Raw genomic sequence first — 16,866 nt, forward strand, 5'->3', positions numbered from 1 at the left:
ATATAACAGGTTCAATAAATTTTATTATATTAATTAAAATTATATATTTTATAGGATTTTAATAGACTAAATTTCTATTAAATTTTTTATGTTATAAAATATGTACGTTCTTAAAATTACGTGAAATATTTTGATATAGAAATGAGACAAATCAATTATTCTTGATTAGTGCATATTTATAATATTTTAATGATATTATTTACATAAAATGTTTATAATTGTTTCTGTTAATTTCTATAGTAATTAAATAATTAAATAGTAATAATAATGAAATGTTTTATTAAACATATTAGAAAAATTTTAATTACAGTTGAGTATGATATTTTATAAATTTGCCAGAATTACCATTTCAGTTCAATCAATGAGTGCCGTAATTGACAGAACATTTTTTTGATTTCCCAAGAAAACTGCTATAAATTACAAACGGTGTCCGTCTAGAGACGCGAAAAGCAGAATATTTTTCCTTTTTCCCAAAGCGAGAGATCGAGGAGTACAATACGTATGAGCCTGATATAATACATCGAATCGGGACGAAATGCCTTTTCACAAGTTCTTTTGAGCTTTCAAAGCTCGGAACAATATCTGACTTGAGATTGGGGTCGCGAGAAGTCCCTCGGGTAAGAAGTGTTATCTACGTTTCCCGAAGCCCGAAACGAGACCCCCACCGACGACCATTCAGACTACCTTCAACCCCTTTTTGCGGAGCAAGCACTCACTCCCCATTTTAATCACTACTTCTGATAGTCTTCTCAATTGGATCAGGGACCGGTAAGAGGTGTGTGTGTGTGTGTGTGTGTGTGTGTGTGTGTGTGTGTGTGTGTGTGTGTGTGTGTGTGTGTGTGTGTGTGTGTGTGTGTGTGTGTGTGTGTGTGTGTGTGTGTGTGTGTGTGTGTGTGTGTGTGTGTGTGTGTGTGTGTGTGTGTGTGTGTGTGTGTGTGTGTGTGTGTGTGTGTGTGTGTGTGTGTGTGTGTGTGTGTGTGTGTGTGTGTGCGTGTGCGTGTGCGTGTGCGTGTGCGTGTGCGTGTGCGTGTGTGCGTGTGTGTGTGTGTGTGTGTGTGTGTGTGTGTGTGTGTGTGTGTGTGTGTGTGTGTGTGTGTGTGTGTGTGTGTGTGTGTGTGTGTGTGTGTGTGTGTGTGTGTGTGTGTGTGTGTGTGTGTGTGTGTGTGTGTGTGTGTGTGTGTGTGTGTGTGTAATACTATCAATTTTTATTCATATACATTATTATAATTTGAACATCTCCAATTTTTCTTTCAATTTTTTCAACAGAAATTAACATAATCTAAGTACATAAGTTCTATACATATATTCCATACATATATATTTTTTAAATAATTTGTTGTTTCTCGTATTAATTAAATTATATATTGATTAACATATATGTCATTATAGCAAATGCAATTACATATTTACGATATTGCATCGATTATAATATGAGATAAAGAATGCCCTTTTGACGCGAAACTTAATTATAGTTACGTACTTTAAACAATAGATTTATTATGTAGTTATACAACTGTTATATTTCTCTTTGGTGAGTATTCAACGCGTAACAGCATAGCAATGCACGCAGTTACAGTAAGATGCTTCTTAGTTCATGGAACGCTGTGCTTATCGCTTCATCTATGCAGAAGTTGGAACAATGGCAAGTTGCGAATTGCACTGGGTCTATTATACTCCAATTCATTGTTCCAATATAAAAACGCCAGATAAATATTGTATGTTGGATAAATAACAAAAGTTCAAGCAGCAGTCGCGTAAATCTTTGCAGCAAATCGCGTGAAATTTTTTCTATAGCCGTTTAGCTCTAATGATTTGCTAATTTTAATAAATATTTACGTAAAACAATGATAAAATTGATTTAAAAAATTTTATTTAATTTTATTTTATTAAATTGATATTGATTATTAGCTACAATATAATATTCAAATAATAGCGGTTGATTAAATAACAATATTTTTATTTTAACTTTATATTCGTCAAATATGAATATCTTTTATATTAAAGTAATGTTTTTATATTAATTAGTATTTTGAAGAAATAATTAATATTTTTATATAATTTCTGAAGATATTTTTATCTCCAGCCAATTATGTCGCATTTATTACGAGCAAGTTAAGCAGCAATTAACACGATTAAAAGTTTGTCATCTGCGCCAAGGGCGCAGCTATTCGCTATCCGCGAAAGTGTTCCATAATGCAGGCTAGAGTTGTGAAAAGACCATATTCTCGGTTCGCCATTAAACTCTCGATCGTTCGAGTGCTAATTATTCGCACGGGTCTAATGATGCCAATTAAAATCTTCTACGATTCCGTCTCTCCCATTGGGAATTTCATCTTACCGATTTTCTTCCTATCTTTCTCTTTCCTTGTTCGTAGATACATATTTTCAAATTATTTACTCTTGTGTATGATTTAAAAAACCTTATTTTTATAATTACTAAAATAATCATATTCTATATTATTTTTATCATCGTACTATAATTCTAACATATTTTGCAATGAGTACTAATAATATATAATATGTTTGATAAATTTAGATGAAGTAAATATATATTTTATGCTTCTCTCTCTCTCTCTCTCTCTCTCTCTCTCTCGATCTATCTCTTTAGCTTTCGCTCTTTCACGGAAAATTTGATAAAGCTGTATTAATTATAAATAATTAAACATATTAGTAAATAAGAAATAACATTTTTCTCAGCTCGGATAGAAAGTACATTATAAATTCAGTAATCAAGTTTCCAGACTCATTAAATCGTATGATAAATGAAATCATGCGATAAAATCAAATTTGAAACGCAAATATCAATGCGTTTCATAAAATGCAACGATTTGTATCATCTCGTCAATTGATTTAATTTATTTCATGAATATTTAAGCAAAATGGTGCCACAGAAGTAAAATTTTAATTTTCTGAAGCGAATATTGATCCTTTAAAGTGATTAAATTACCTGTTATTATGAAATAAACTAAGCAATAACATTTTATCATATTTGCAATTATCTTTATGTTGCAATTTTAATTTTCAGTCTCTGATATCCTGCGATTTTCAATTATCGGATGTCATTGATCATGCGTGTTGAAGAGAAATAAGCGGAGATCTTTTCGTGTCATTGCCGACGGAGATTAGGTCCAATTTCCTAACTTAATCTCAGTTAGAGCGAGACGCGAGAAGTCCGCGGCACGCCGCAGATCTTGGCAAAGGCAACGGATGGTTCTATGTTATTGTTATTGAAATATGTAGCTGGTGCGTTCGGTCGCGATGTTGCGCGTCTGTAGATTAGCCTGTATATATATACCTACCTGAAGGAGCATGGAAACGGATATATCGTCTGCAGCATCCGGTACCACCTGGGAATGGTTGACTAGGGTTCGGTAAAGGATGCAAGGCGATGTACGGTACGGATTTGGTGATGTAGCAGTGAGCTGAGATGTGGCCGCAAGCTATGCATGGAATGTTCCCGTAGGAGCTCGGTGGTTTGGGGTGCGAAAAGGGGTGGTTTGATCTATAGGACAGTGCCATCTTAATTAATTTCCTCTCAATCCAGAATCGCGCTCTCCAAGAGCTTTGATACGACAGCGAATCGATCATATCATACTACGTAATTATGGGACCTTATTAACTCATAAATTATCGTTATATGACATAAATTATATGAAGTACGACATATAATTTACGACATATACGAGTATAAGTATAAAAAATATACACAATTTATTCTTAAAGAAGTTTTTTTTATTTTTATAACCATTTATTTTTATAATAAAAATTTTGCGATTATTTTGTGATATTTTTAATACATCACGTTTATGAAAATACTGGTTCTTCTGAATAAATAAATATTAAAAATATTAAAAATCAGGAAATTATTTGCTTATTATAATAAACTTTTAAATATTTAATTAATTTATTGAGTTTTATAGGAATCCTTATATGTTTCATTTTTTGTAACATAAAAGTATGTTAATATTGGAATAACAGCTTTCATATTTGGCTTCTGTTATGTATGAGTTAGAAAAACTATATCAATATTGAATCGACACAGCAGAAACATTAGATATATTGTAAAGTGATTTTTTTTTAAATATATTTTTATGTATATTTATATACAAAATGTGAAAACCAGGATTCATCATAGTTTTATTTGCCAAGCTGTAAATATGTAAATAATGAGTAGTAAGAAGAAAGAGGTTCTTTTTTATTCTATTTCAAATGGGTGAAATACGAAATCACTTTTGGAAAAGCTGACTAGAAAACCAGAATAACGATTATATGCGTGACATCAAGGTTTATGGAATACGCGTGCAATGTAGATTGGAATATCGATTAAACGATCGTTATTTTAAGTATAGCATGCTGCGTTGCGTAAAAGTTGACTTTATCAATATGCATTTTCAAGCTAAACGAATCAATTAAAGTTTTATTGAAAAAACCATATTAAATAATTTTATTAAGCTTACGCATAAAGTAAATAAATTTCAATATTGCATATCGTTTAAGCACATTTTTCTTTATTAAGCAGAAAATTATAAATCAATTACTGATTGTAAATTGTTTTATTTCGCGATATATTTTATTACATTGTATTATTAATGTAAAAATATATCATAGTTAATTTACAATTATAAATTTTAATCGTGTAGAATCTTTGTAAATTACATTTTTTTGAAAACTTTAGTATAAATGTGCTCAATGAACACGTACATTATTTTTTTTTTATTTTAATGTAATTTTAAGTATAATATAAATCAAATAATTAAAAATATCAAGATTTTGTTCAAATTTTTTTCTCACTCGCTTCCACGAGAAAGTAAATTCGCCACTTGTTCTAACGATCGCTTTGTACGAAGACGGCCAGATCGCAGCAGTGGTCAAAGCCGACGACTAGTCAGCCGTAGTCCCTTTCAAGTGGAACTGCTGATAGCCAGACTTCACTTCAATAATCACAGACGCTCACTTGGACATATTATATTTTTCTTCAGGACTGCCTGACCCTGACAATAAGAATTAATCGATGTCTCAGCACTTTCTTTGCGGAATGTTCCTTTTCTCTTTGGCAGAAGAGCGACGGGGAAACGGTAGAGTCCTCCAATCGTCACTACCGCAGATAATTTCTGTTCGTCCTGAGAACCGTCATAAAGTGTCCCTAGGAGGGTACCATAACGCATAGAAAGTCATAAACTATCGATCGTAAGGTAGTTTTGATTGCCACTGGAATCTCACACATCTGCTCGTAAGAAAGGAACGTATTTCACAACGTAACGCGTTATTGTAACTGGACGCTATCCAGGCATTCTAGTAGTGAACCAAAAGAACTTAATTATTGTCCTGGATGCTTATAACTTTCAGTTGCCCGCGAAAAAGCACTATTAATGTCTCATTTCATTACTGTCTATTTTTATACGAGTGGAGGAAACTGAAATTCTTAACGTGGAGGAAACTGAAATTGTTAAATTCAACTGTTTCTGCAATATAATATAATAATAAGCTTCTTGAAAAATGATAATTATGTAGTGTTTTATTTGTACCACGATAATTAATAAAAATAATAATATATAATTTGTTATAATACAGTTATTTAAAAAAATAATGTTTCACTTTAAATTCTTGCTAAGGAACTATTGATTTCACATTTATTAAAGAATTTATAACTCGGAGAAAGTATGCGAAGTTTAGAGTATCGTATACAACGCAAGACACAGAACTTGTTGCTCTTAACCCACTTTTTAAAGTACAAGTTAGCAATAGCTTTTAAATATTTACATTTCTTAATTTTTTAAATAAATTTTATATTTCTTAACTGTTATCAAGAATTCTATAACATTTCCATTATTAAAAATATTTCAAAATTATTATATCTTCTAATTATATCTTTTAATTATAAAAGTAAGTACTTGGAAAGACTTAAATTGCCAAGCAATCAGTTCGGATTTTTGTGAAGAAACGGATAGATAATGGCTCGCCGACGTAATGAAAGCTGAAGGCGCGGAAATATTAGGATTAATAACTCTTAACATTATCAGAAGGTATAATCCCTCACTATGTGAGCAAAAAGTTAGACGGAGACAAATGGATATTGGTATATGTCGTGGTCATTGTTGGTGATTGTTTTTATCCGAACGAAAGATGTAGTACTATTGTGCAGGTAGCATCTGTTTTGTTTTCTCATATAGTTTGTTTGGATGTATAGGTTATATTCCTTTTTTTGTCAATTTATAATAACAATATTTATGTGACAATTATTTTTATAAGCATTTTAGTTTAGTTTATAGATATAATATTGTCGATATATTAATTTCGATATATTAATATTAATATAATAACTCGATATTCGCACAATGTAATAATGCAAAAAGGTTAAATGAATGAAAAAAAAAACAAGTATAGAACATTGGTTGCAGAAATAATTGTACAGGAACACAATAGAATAGTGCAAAAAATAATAAATTTTTAGGAATAAAAGTTTGCAGTGAATTGTTTAATATTCTCGATATAGCATATAAATTGTTTTCTATAAATTTTTCTTGTATTTTTTTATGTACATTTTCATACTACATACGCCAGCGTACCTCGCTACTATGTTGCACATATTACAGATGATGTAATCCATTATATTATCATTTTTGAATTTATGTAAATTATTATAATAAATTGAATTTTATTTCTCACGGTAGACAGGATACGAGAAAGTTTCTAATTATTTCTAAAATTAAAAATATATAATATATTTATTTCATAAGAGCAGAGAGGCATAAGAGACAATCTCAATTTTAATTCTTACAAGACTTCCTCAAATTTATCAAACGCAGTTTCTTAATTTTAGGCAAACACTCATGTCAATGTAATTCCTCTTAATGATAACAACGGCATTGTAATGTGTATATATATATTTCCATGCATTATAATGCCGTTGTTATCATTAAGAGGAATTACATTGACATGAATGTTTGCCTAAAATTAAGATTATATATATATTAAGATTATATTAAGATTATATTATATATATATATATATATATAATAATATATATATAAGATATATATATAATAATATATATATATATATAAGATATATATTAAGATATTATATATATATATATATATATATATATATATATACACACATGATTAGATGAAATTTTAGCCAGTTCCCTTTTGTTTCGACCCTTTCCGCAGAGATGACAGATCCGCACAATCATTTAGGCTTAGCGAATCCAGGGATTCGAACTTAATTATAGATGTACACATTTACATCTAAATAAAATCTAATATCGAAGAAATATGCAGCAAAATAATAAAAATAAGAACAAGACTTATGTATAAATTTTATATAGAGACAGAGTAAAATAACGCAAAACAAAATCTCGTTTTTTATTTTGTTTTTAAATAAAAAGAAAAATGTTTTATTGCTATTTTTTGAGTCAAATGACGAAGAGAAGAAGCACTTCAATTTGAATAGAAATTTAAGATAAAAATTTAATTTAAAACTTAAATGTTTTAAGTAACTTTCAAGATAAGTTTGATTATAAATTAAAAATTTGATTATAAATTTAAAAGGAATATATCTTAATATTACAAGATTCTCCTTTGGTTTGGCTGTTTGATCGTCGGTTAAAGGTGACGGTCGCGTGACGAGAAATTAAAGAAGATACGAAAGTTTTAAACGTATTATGCAAGCGCCGTGTCAAAACTGAGCTCAAGAGTATCATAGTTATTGAAAATGCTGGCGCTTAAGTGTTATGTGTGAGTCTGTATCTGTGAGCGTGTGCATGCGTATGTGAGTGTCGGAGATGGGACCTATTGAGTTAACTATCCTCATCCTCAGGATCAGGGAGCAGCACGTTAGGAAGTTATAAGTCTTTAAACTTTAATTTTAACTTGAACTCGACGGCGCTAAAGTTGGTTTAGTTTTACCTTACTTATACTTCTGCGGTCGGGACCTGGAGCCTTAAGAAGCTTCAAGATTCCACGATAAACCCCGAACGTTTTACATTATGGAGCAGTAAACTAGAAAACTAGAAAGACTTTTGATATAGATGTACATTTTGTTTTTTTTTTTTCATCAATTGTAAAGCGTTTGCAACAATATCTGATATGAGAGAATTTAACGTACATTCATTGCGATTGCATATGGTCTGATTTTATGACAAACAGTTTTAATATCGCGTTTGAGATGAAAATGAAAACAGGCATTTATTTTCATGCAACAATGTTGCTGTTTTGGATATTTCTCGCGACTGTGCATTTGTGTTTGCGTATAATATTAATTTTTTTTAATTTTTATAATAGTTTCGTTTTATATATACATGATTTTATCGTCACTAATTAAAAATTGAATTAAATATATGCATAAGATCAAAAAATGTTAACAGAATATCATAAATTTTAATTTAAGTTAAAACATTCTTAATAATTAAATACTTTAAAATAATAAATTATTATTTTGTTTTTTATTTCGTTTCAACATATTTTATGATATATCTTTACATAAAAAAGATTTTATACTTAAAACATTTAAAATTATAAAATTGTTTAAATATTTAGAATCTTTATATCATTTACTATATTATAATTATATTTAAACAATTTTTTACTACGAACTGATTTTGTCGAAAAGAAATAAATGTTATTTATTTAAATTTTTTAACATTAATAAGATTTTAATGTTAATAAGATTTTGAATAAACCCAATAGCATAATACATGTTTATGCTATAATAGATGTTATTTCATGCGAATAGATTTGTTTTTGCGCAAAGTAAGCATACTTCATGTACTAAATAAGCCATTTGAATATCTCGAATGTAAATTTTAGCGGTAATGGCATAACGTGTGTGAGAAGAACTGTCATCGTATTTTATTGCGGATGGAAAAACTGGCTTTCACGACAAGCGCGTGTGCCGTTTTGTGAAAGAGACGGATGTCGCTAGCTTCCGTTTTGAACGCCGTGCAGAAAAGACGCGACGCAAAACGGACATGCTCTTTTTACCTGATACATACCTCGTACGCAAACAGGTATCTGTTCCCAGTCAGGCCATGAGGTGTCGGTCAATCGGATCTTCCGCTTGTTCCGCGCAATTCGAAAATTCATCTACCGCGGAACACGGAAGTTCCGATGGCGCGCGTCGCTCTTTTTTTTTTTTTTTTTTTTTATTTTTTCGTAAAATCGAGTTTTCTAGTCATTCGCGCATCAGTCAACGTCGGCCGCCGTTTTTGCAAATCGCGGCGTCGTGATATCGGATAGGTAATTTCCGAAATCTCAGCCGCCCATCGGATGATCTATTGCCGGCGCATCGGCCATTCGATACGGCTAACGCATTAGACCGTTCTATGCATTCGACATCACTGAGATCAATAGACACTTCTGACACGTTACATCGCGATATGTAACAAACGGAGGTGGATCAGGAGTGTACGTTTCCATCCACGGTCAACACTGTATTGCGCGCATTATATCCTATGTACGCATAATTGACATACCACGTCGAGAGCGAACCATTAACGTCGATACAAATGTCGTGATCGAAACTGCTCGCTTCATAAATGCTTCAGTAATGAATACGACAAAATATTTTCCTGGTTGTATCTGAAACAATACAAATGTCGTTCTTGAAGATATATATTTTAGTTCCAAATAGTCTGTAATTACTTTCGCAGAAACAATTATCTTTTATTTTTTTAATGTGGAGAACAATTAGCAAAAAGCATATATGATATCCCTTTTATATTTATTTTACCATTACGTATATATATATATATATATATATATATATTTAAATAAATTGCATTCTAAATTGTGCTGAAGAAGGAATAACCATGTAAAGAAGATTACATTATTGAAGATTAGTATCTTAAAATGCGCGCAAAACTCATCTTCTTCCTAATCTACAATCGAAGAAAAGCGCGATTTATCTTTCGGGAAGGTAGGAATCATATTGCAAGTCGGCTTCTTTAAGAAATCTCGTATTCTCTTACGCGATTCGCACCTTAAATTCCGGGCGACTTAGCTTTTCCTCCGCCACTGTGACCACGCTCCTCTTCGGGGAGGGTGAACGTCGCGACGCGGTGGAGGGTGATTTTGGTTTGCCCCTCGCTCGTAGCGACGCTAGCGCCGCGTCGGAGGCTCCAGTCCGATCTCAGCATCACTCGTGGTGGTTTCGCGCGCGCATCCGCCGCTGAAGTGAGACCACTTTTCAAGAAAAAAAATCGAGATTCCGTCCGAGTTTCCGGCGATACTCGCCGATTTTATTTTTGTTGTCACGCCGTGTTGTTCGACTGGCGCGATTAAAAATTCTGGACGACGATTGTCGAGACATGTTGATTGAAGAATTGCCAAAAGGAATCACGAGAAGTGCGTTTTAATGAGAGAAAAATGAGATTACTTATCGCGAAAAAAAAATCATGGGCGATTGATAAGGACCGAATGACCGTAATTGCGGATCTATCGATCGCTGAACCTATGTTTCAAGTGACTCGTGTGTGCGATTAGAAAGGTAGATCCTTTATTTTGGATTTCGTCTCTTTAACGTCTCTTTAATTTAACAGCGAATTTAACAGCTTTGTTTATCTTTCAACAACTTGTTTTTTTTTCGCGCGCTTCATAAGTTTCGTCAGTCTGAGTGTTTTCGAGAATGGCGAAATGTATTCGCGGGAATACGAGGATTTTTGGTAAAATTGTGAATGACTGAGGAATCTGAATATAGAGAAAACGCTTGAATTCCTGAAGACTAAGAGTTGCATTGCGGTGCGACGTTTATTTTGACGCAGAGAAAGAAACATTTCGGGATTCGCGGAGAATTTTAAGAAAAAAATTTTTCATGAAGATAGCTCTCTTAGAAAATGTGTTCGAGTGATTTAAAATAAATTCGATTTCGGGATTTTACGGCAACGAGATGATTGAAGTGAGTGCTATGAAATACATTCAGTGAAATCCGGATTAAAATGCTCTCATCTGTGCGAATTTTATCGGTTTAAAATTGCTACGCAGGTATGACGAGCGGAACATTGTAGTGAAGTTGATATTTAAAAGAACTGATCGAAATTCCAGAGAAAATATATATTCGAGGAATATCTGAAGTGCAATCGAGCGGAGAGGTTTTCGCGTTTTAAATGTGATAAACTTCGTGCGATTTTTAGAGAACGGATACGCTTTGGATGCCTCTCAGATTCAAAGGTGCTTGAATTTGATTCGAGTACGACAAACTATGTCCCATATAACATTCAACAGAGATATTTCTGCGGCTGTGCGTAAATGTGTCAGCAAAAATCCGTATTAAAGCTTCGGCGGCAGGCTCTCTTCAAACCGATAAGCTTCCCACGGGTACGAATCCTCTGGTTTTAAGTGATACTTGAACGTAAAGACTCATCCGCGAATTTATCTTAAAAAGTGGCACAGATTTTTTATTTCATACATAAAAATATAGCTTTTATTTATAGTGATGCGTATGTTTGTTGAGAGAACTGTGTATCAGATATTTAATTTTCACCAAAAAAGCAACGAAAATTATAAGTACGTTATATATCGCACTCATTTGTTTTGGTGGCATAATGAAATCAAAGAAAAAAACTTTAATAAATTAATAAATTAAGAGAAACATGCGATCGTAGTGCGACAAACAAAATCTTTATTTATATTCGAAAACACATAATTAATATATCTTGTATTCATGTATATATTACATATAACTAGAAACTGTACGAAATTACGAAGGTCTAAAGCGTTTGAAAAAAACGTACATAATTTTTTTAAAGAATGATAAAGTTTATAAAAGTGACGAGTCGTGGTTGGAGAAACATACGCAATCAATCAAAATCTAAATCATATTAGCATCAATCAAATGAATTTAAATGATCAGCGAACTCCTGTATAAATGCTTCGGTAAGAATCCAATCTACTTTTAAAAAACGTAAAGAATGTCGCGTTCTTCGGGCTACCGAATTATTCTGTGTGTGAATTCTTGAAAGTCTTTTGGTTGGAGCAGACATAGTTCGTCTCGAGCGAAATTATAGGAACGTGTGTCGGGGTGAAGAGAAAGAGACAAGATCGTTGATGTCACCGTCAAGATGCCGGTGGTCTGCGAGAAGAAAACAATTTTTCGCCAATAATGCGTAATAATCGTGAATATTCCTCATAGAAGACGGATATAAATTCGTAAGAAACACCGTGACGTGTGAAAATCTTCACAATAACGACTCGCGGCTTGCGAGTATCCTTGGAGTTGTTTTCAACTGGTTCGAAGAACCTTGGGAATAACAGTGTCACTTGTCCAAATGTATGGTGACCCTTGGAATAAAAGCACATATGAACTGTAAAAATATAGTCGCAATAATAGTAACGTCGCGCTCCCTTACGTGACCAGACGAGGCGTGTTCTTGAAAACGATTACGCGAAGTGCCGGCGAAAAGTACTCGTGAGACTAAAACTCCGACTGACCGTTTGATGTACTCTCCTGTGCAATTGCAGCTTTCGGGCGGTTAAAGTGTTGTGCGAGACACTAAGATAACAGTAATAGCTGACATTACAGCGCCTTTCTCGTAGAAATGTCTTTCGCAGACATGAAATTTTATCGTATAAAGTGCAATCGTGATTATCGGTTAAACTCTTATCGCGCGATTTATCTATGTAATTAGTAGTCTTTTGAAATTGGAATATTTCGGGATAAAACTACGGTACATGTTGTACCTAAATTGTTATATAAGTACGAAACATACATGAGGAACATCACGGAATTACGTAATTAGACAAAGAATATCGCGAAAGTAGCAAAAAATTAAAACAGGAATTACATTGTGTAATTAGTACCAAAATACGAGGGTTAAAAAGAAAAATTATTGTCCAAAATACGAAATTACGTTTTGCGTGTTCTAAATTAAAATAAATTAAAATTATACACGGAGAACGAAAAAAGAATATAATTGAGAACAAAAATCACTTTTTCCGCGATCGATAGTCCTCAAGATAAAATCATAATATACGATATGCGCGACCGACTGTAACAATATTGACATTGTCAACGAGTGAAATTCTCTTCTCGTCATCGTCGATTACATGCTTTTCGGCATACGCGAAAAGTTGCGGCCGCGGACGGTAAAGTGTTGACGGTGCGTTCTATTAATTTTCACGGCGCAAAGTTTTCCGCGAGTTAAGGCTGAAATTGAAGTAACGCGACAGCTGCGTATTGTGAGAGAAGATCACATGCGACGTCGTGTTGGAGGAAAGTAAAATATGTATGTGGATAAAAGTATCCGTTGTAAGCTCGACAAAAGCGCAACGGAATTCCTTTAATAAATCGCTATCGTCCTCGCGAAACAACGTATCATGTGTTCTCGAGCGGAAAACTATTAAGTACTCTTGAATGTCGAAGATTGTTGCTATTCGAGATCGTAGTCGTCGCCTCGGGAATCGATTGCTCTCATAAGATCGAAGAGTGTCGAGCAAAAGCTGTGCCGGAAGTGGTTGGATACTTCGTAGCGAGTGCTCCAAGGAGTTGACCCTTTTTGGTTGCATTCTCTCGTCCATCCGACTCGATTTCGTACCATCGTCTTCCGACTGTTCGACTTGGTGTTTCATGTGAAAAGCGATTTCCTTGATTGTGTGTATTATAAAAAGAAGAGGAGTGCGACTTGCTTAAAGGTAAATTTTAAATCATCTTAATAATTTAATGATGACCAATTTTATAGAAAGAAGTGTACGGAAATATCTTATCTGTAAATTAGCGATTTGATTAAAATTTAAATTTTATTTCCTTGTGAAAGAAATATTACATATTATATATATATATATATATCTATATCTATATAGATTAGTAATATACATACATGTATATAAAAATTTTTAAAAATTATTATTGTAGACACATTGCTAAAAAATGTTAAGCTAACTTGACGTATAATAGAATCTATATTTGTAAAATTTTTTTATGTACGATTATTATTAAATTTACATAATGTCTTAAAATAATTAACTCGCGATGTATGAGTCATTACAGTTAAATAGTTTAATATCTATCAAAATGATGATAAGAATGTGGAATTAACATGGAATTATGTACGTAAGCATCTTCGAATACGTACTCTATTAAAGCTCTGGAATCGTATTATGTTCTTCAAAATAATACTTTTAATAATACTTATTTTTCCCGAATAATTACGAGTTTGTCTAACTTTTGCATGAGATTGCATGAGACATAAATATTTAGAGATTAATGTATTATAAAACAAGCATCACAATACATTTTCAATATTTTAAGAGTTACAGAAAATATTCTTAGAGATAACATTTTTAAATATTGCATTAAATTTCATTGAAAAATAAATGATAATATTTCTTTCTATGAAAATTAATGTTATAAAATTTGCTTGAAAATTAAAGAAATTTTAAACGCTATCTTATTTTTTTGCCTTCATTCTCATTTAACTTTTTAATACATTTTATGAAACGAACAAGGAAATAGTTTAAGCTTTTTTTCATTTTAAACTTTGCATCAATAATATTTAATATTCAGATATAATGTGTGTGTGTGTGTGTGTGTGTGTGTGTGTGTGTGTGTGTGTGTGTGTGTGTGTGTGTGTGTGTGTGTGTGTGTGTGTGTGTGTGTGTGTGTGTGTGTGTGTGTGTGTGTGTGTGTGTGTGTGTGTGTGTGTGTGTGTGTGTGTGTGTGCTGGCGCGCGCGCATGTGTATATATATTTCTACTTTTTTAAAAACAAAATATATATTTTTAATTAATTATATTTAGAACAACGTAACCGTGTTTATGAAGGTTATAATAAAGTTGTTAAGTAGTTATATAATCCAGCGCATTATCCCGTCATTAGATAATTTATTGGACGTGCACTGTTAGAGCGTGATAATTAAAGGCTGTCACAGTTTTCTAGGCGAGTAGTTAGTTCTCATTTATAAATGAGATTATAATGAATCGCGGGCGCAAACTCAATTTCTTCGAAGTCCCTAATGGATTTGTCACAAAAGAATGTTAGCTCCGGGAATGGGAAGAGTTTGGGGCTCTTTTAATCTGTCTTTACTGCTTTCTCATTACCTAGAACTCTTGGAGTGAAGGCTCATTGAAATAAACGTGAGGGCTAAATTAAATGGACGAAAGTCCGATATTGCCTATTTATGTTGCACGTTTTTTCAAACCTGTCTTTACTTGGCTGTCGCTGATTACATAGAAATGCATAGGGTTATCGTACAAAATGATGAATAGCAAAATTCCATTTATTTATTACGTGGAATTTAATACTTATATGATAAACGAAATTATTATTAAAATATATTGTTATGTTTTTTCATTTGTTAATTACATGAATTTTAGGACTAAATAGTTATTTTAAACATCATTAGATATAAGGTTTAATTAAAATTAATATTTCTACATTTACATAGATGTTTTGATATTGATTTATTTACAATGCTAATATTTTCTGTATATAGTATAAACAAAAAGCTGTTACATATTGTTTAATAAATAAATGTATAATGTTAAATATAATATAATGGTTAAATTGAGTTTTAAAAGTTAGAGATTTAAACTTTCGTGAAACATGCGAAAATAAACCAGTCTCTTAAATCACATCTAAAAGTTTATAAACATGTAATAGACGATAAAATTCTTTTTAGGATAAATAACTGTATGACATTTATAAGAAGGATTTATTAATCTTTGTCGTAACAAAATACGTATCTTAATTATTTATCTTTAATTCTCGGGGTTGAAAGGTCATAAAATTCATAAAAGTTAGTTAATTTTTATGCCAACAATAAGCACATTTCAAGAGTTCTCTTTACGTGTGAGTATATTGATGCGATATTTTTTGCAGTTTTCGTCTGGCAAACTGCAATGTGTGAAATTTCCAACTCTTCGTGGTTGGCGTATATATATATATGTGTGTACATGTATCACTATATATATATATATGTATGTATGTATCACTGCTGGACAATTGCAGCCACAGAAAGAACATCAGTTCCCACAAAATAATTTCTCTTGTGTTCAATTATAGTAATTTTAATGCCGCTGGCATTACATATATTATGACATACATTGCTTTTTGAATTCCATAAGTTCGATATAATTTAATAGATTCAATAATTACTTTTTTCATATTTTATCTATTGCTTTTATCTATTGCTCAATTATATCGTTGTCGATTCATCATAGTTTTTTTGTACATGTATATGACTTTTTTCAATTTGTATGTATTCTTATACTTTCGTAAAAATATTTTGTGAAAATCCGTTTCGCCTAACAAATATATGACAAAAATACAAATCGTGAAAACTTCCTTTGTCATTTTAAGCTATACAAGCTAAAGATATCGAAGGTTCGATTTTACGAGGTAGTGGAAAGAATCCGTACGAACGGAAGATGAAAGCGGAGGAAGAAAACGGAGGACAGGGATTCGAATAATGGGTGAATCTTGCGCAAAACTGAAATGATTGATGGCAGTCCGGGCGGAGACTGGGAAATACCTCGGGAACAAAAGGAGGAGAGGATATAGTTAAGCTCGTATGTGGACTAGGTCGGTACTTGTAACGCTCGAATGTAGTTAATTCGATAATAGTGACACTACGGAAAATCATCAATCGCGGCTGGCTCTCAATGAGTGTTTTAATGAGTTTTCCAATCTTTCTCGAAAGCTCACATTTGCCATAGTTCGATTTTCAGAAAACAATCCCTATTTGAGCCTTTTATTATTTTTACAAATAGAATTCATTGAACTCAAAATTATAGGCGTACGTTTCATATTGTAGAAAAAATTATATTAGGTATGACAAATAATATTAACGTAGAAAATAAATTACAAAGAATTATTGTTGTTTGTACATGATTTATATTTTAATACTTTCACTTGTTTTAACTATTTTCATGAA

The 16,866-nt window shown here is 32.2% G+C and overlaps 1 protein-coding gene across 7 annotated transcripts in view; it reads left to right on the forward strand.

Annotated features, from left to right (window-relative positions):
* The window catches only part of LOC105424865 (protein amalgam), a 270,737-nt gene that overhangs the window by 37,150 nt on the left and 216,721 nt on the right, over window positions 1-16,866 (forward strand). The window contains exon 1 of one of the 7 annotated variants that reach the window (XR_016140762.1): window positions 10,113-13,628. The exons of the other annotated variants lie outside the window; for them this stretch is intronic. The gene's annotated coding sequence lies outside the window, so the exon portion shown is untranslated. Of the gene's footprint in view, window positions 1-10,112; window positions 13,629-16,866 lie in introns of those variants that run through there. 7 annotated transcript variants of the gene reach the window in all.

This window comes from Pogonomyrmex barbatus, unplaced genomic scaffold (assembly GCF_055798465.1).
Source record: "Pogonomyrmex barbatus isolate J1 unplaced genomic scaffold, ASM5579846v1 scaffold6, whole genome shotgun sequence".
NCBI lineage: Eukaryota > Metazoa > Arthropoda > Insecta > Hymenoptera > Formicidae > Pogonomyrmex > Pogonomyrmex barbatus.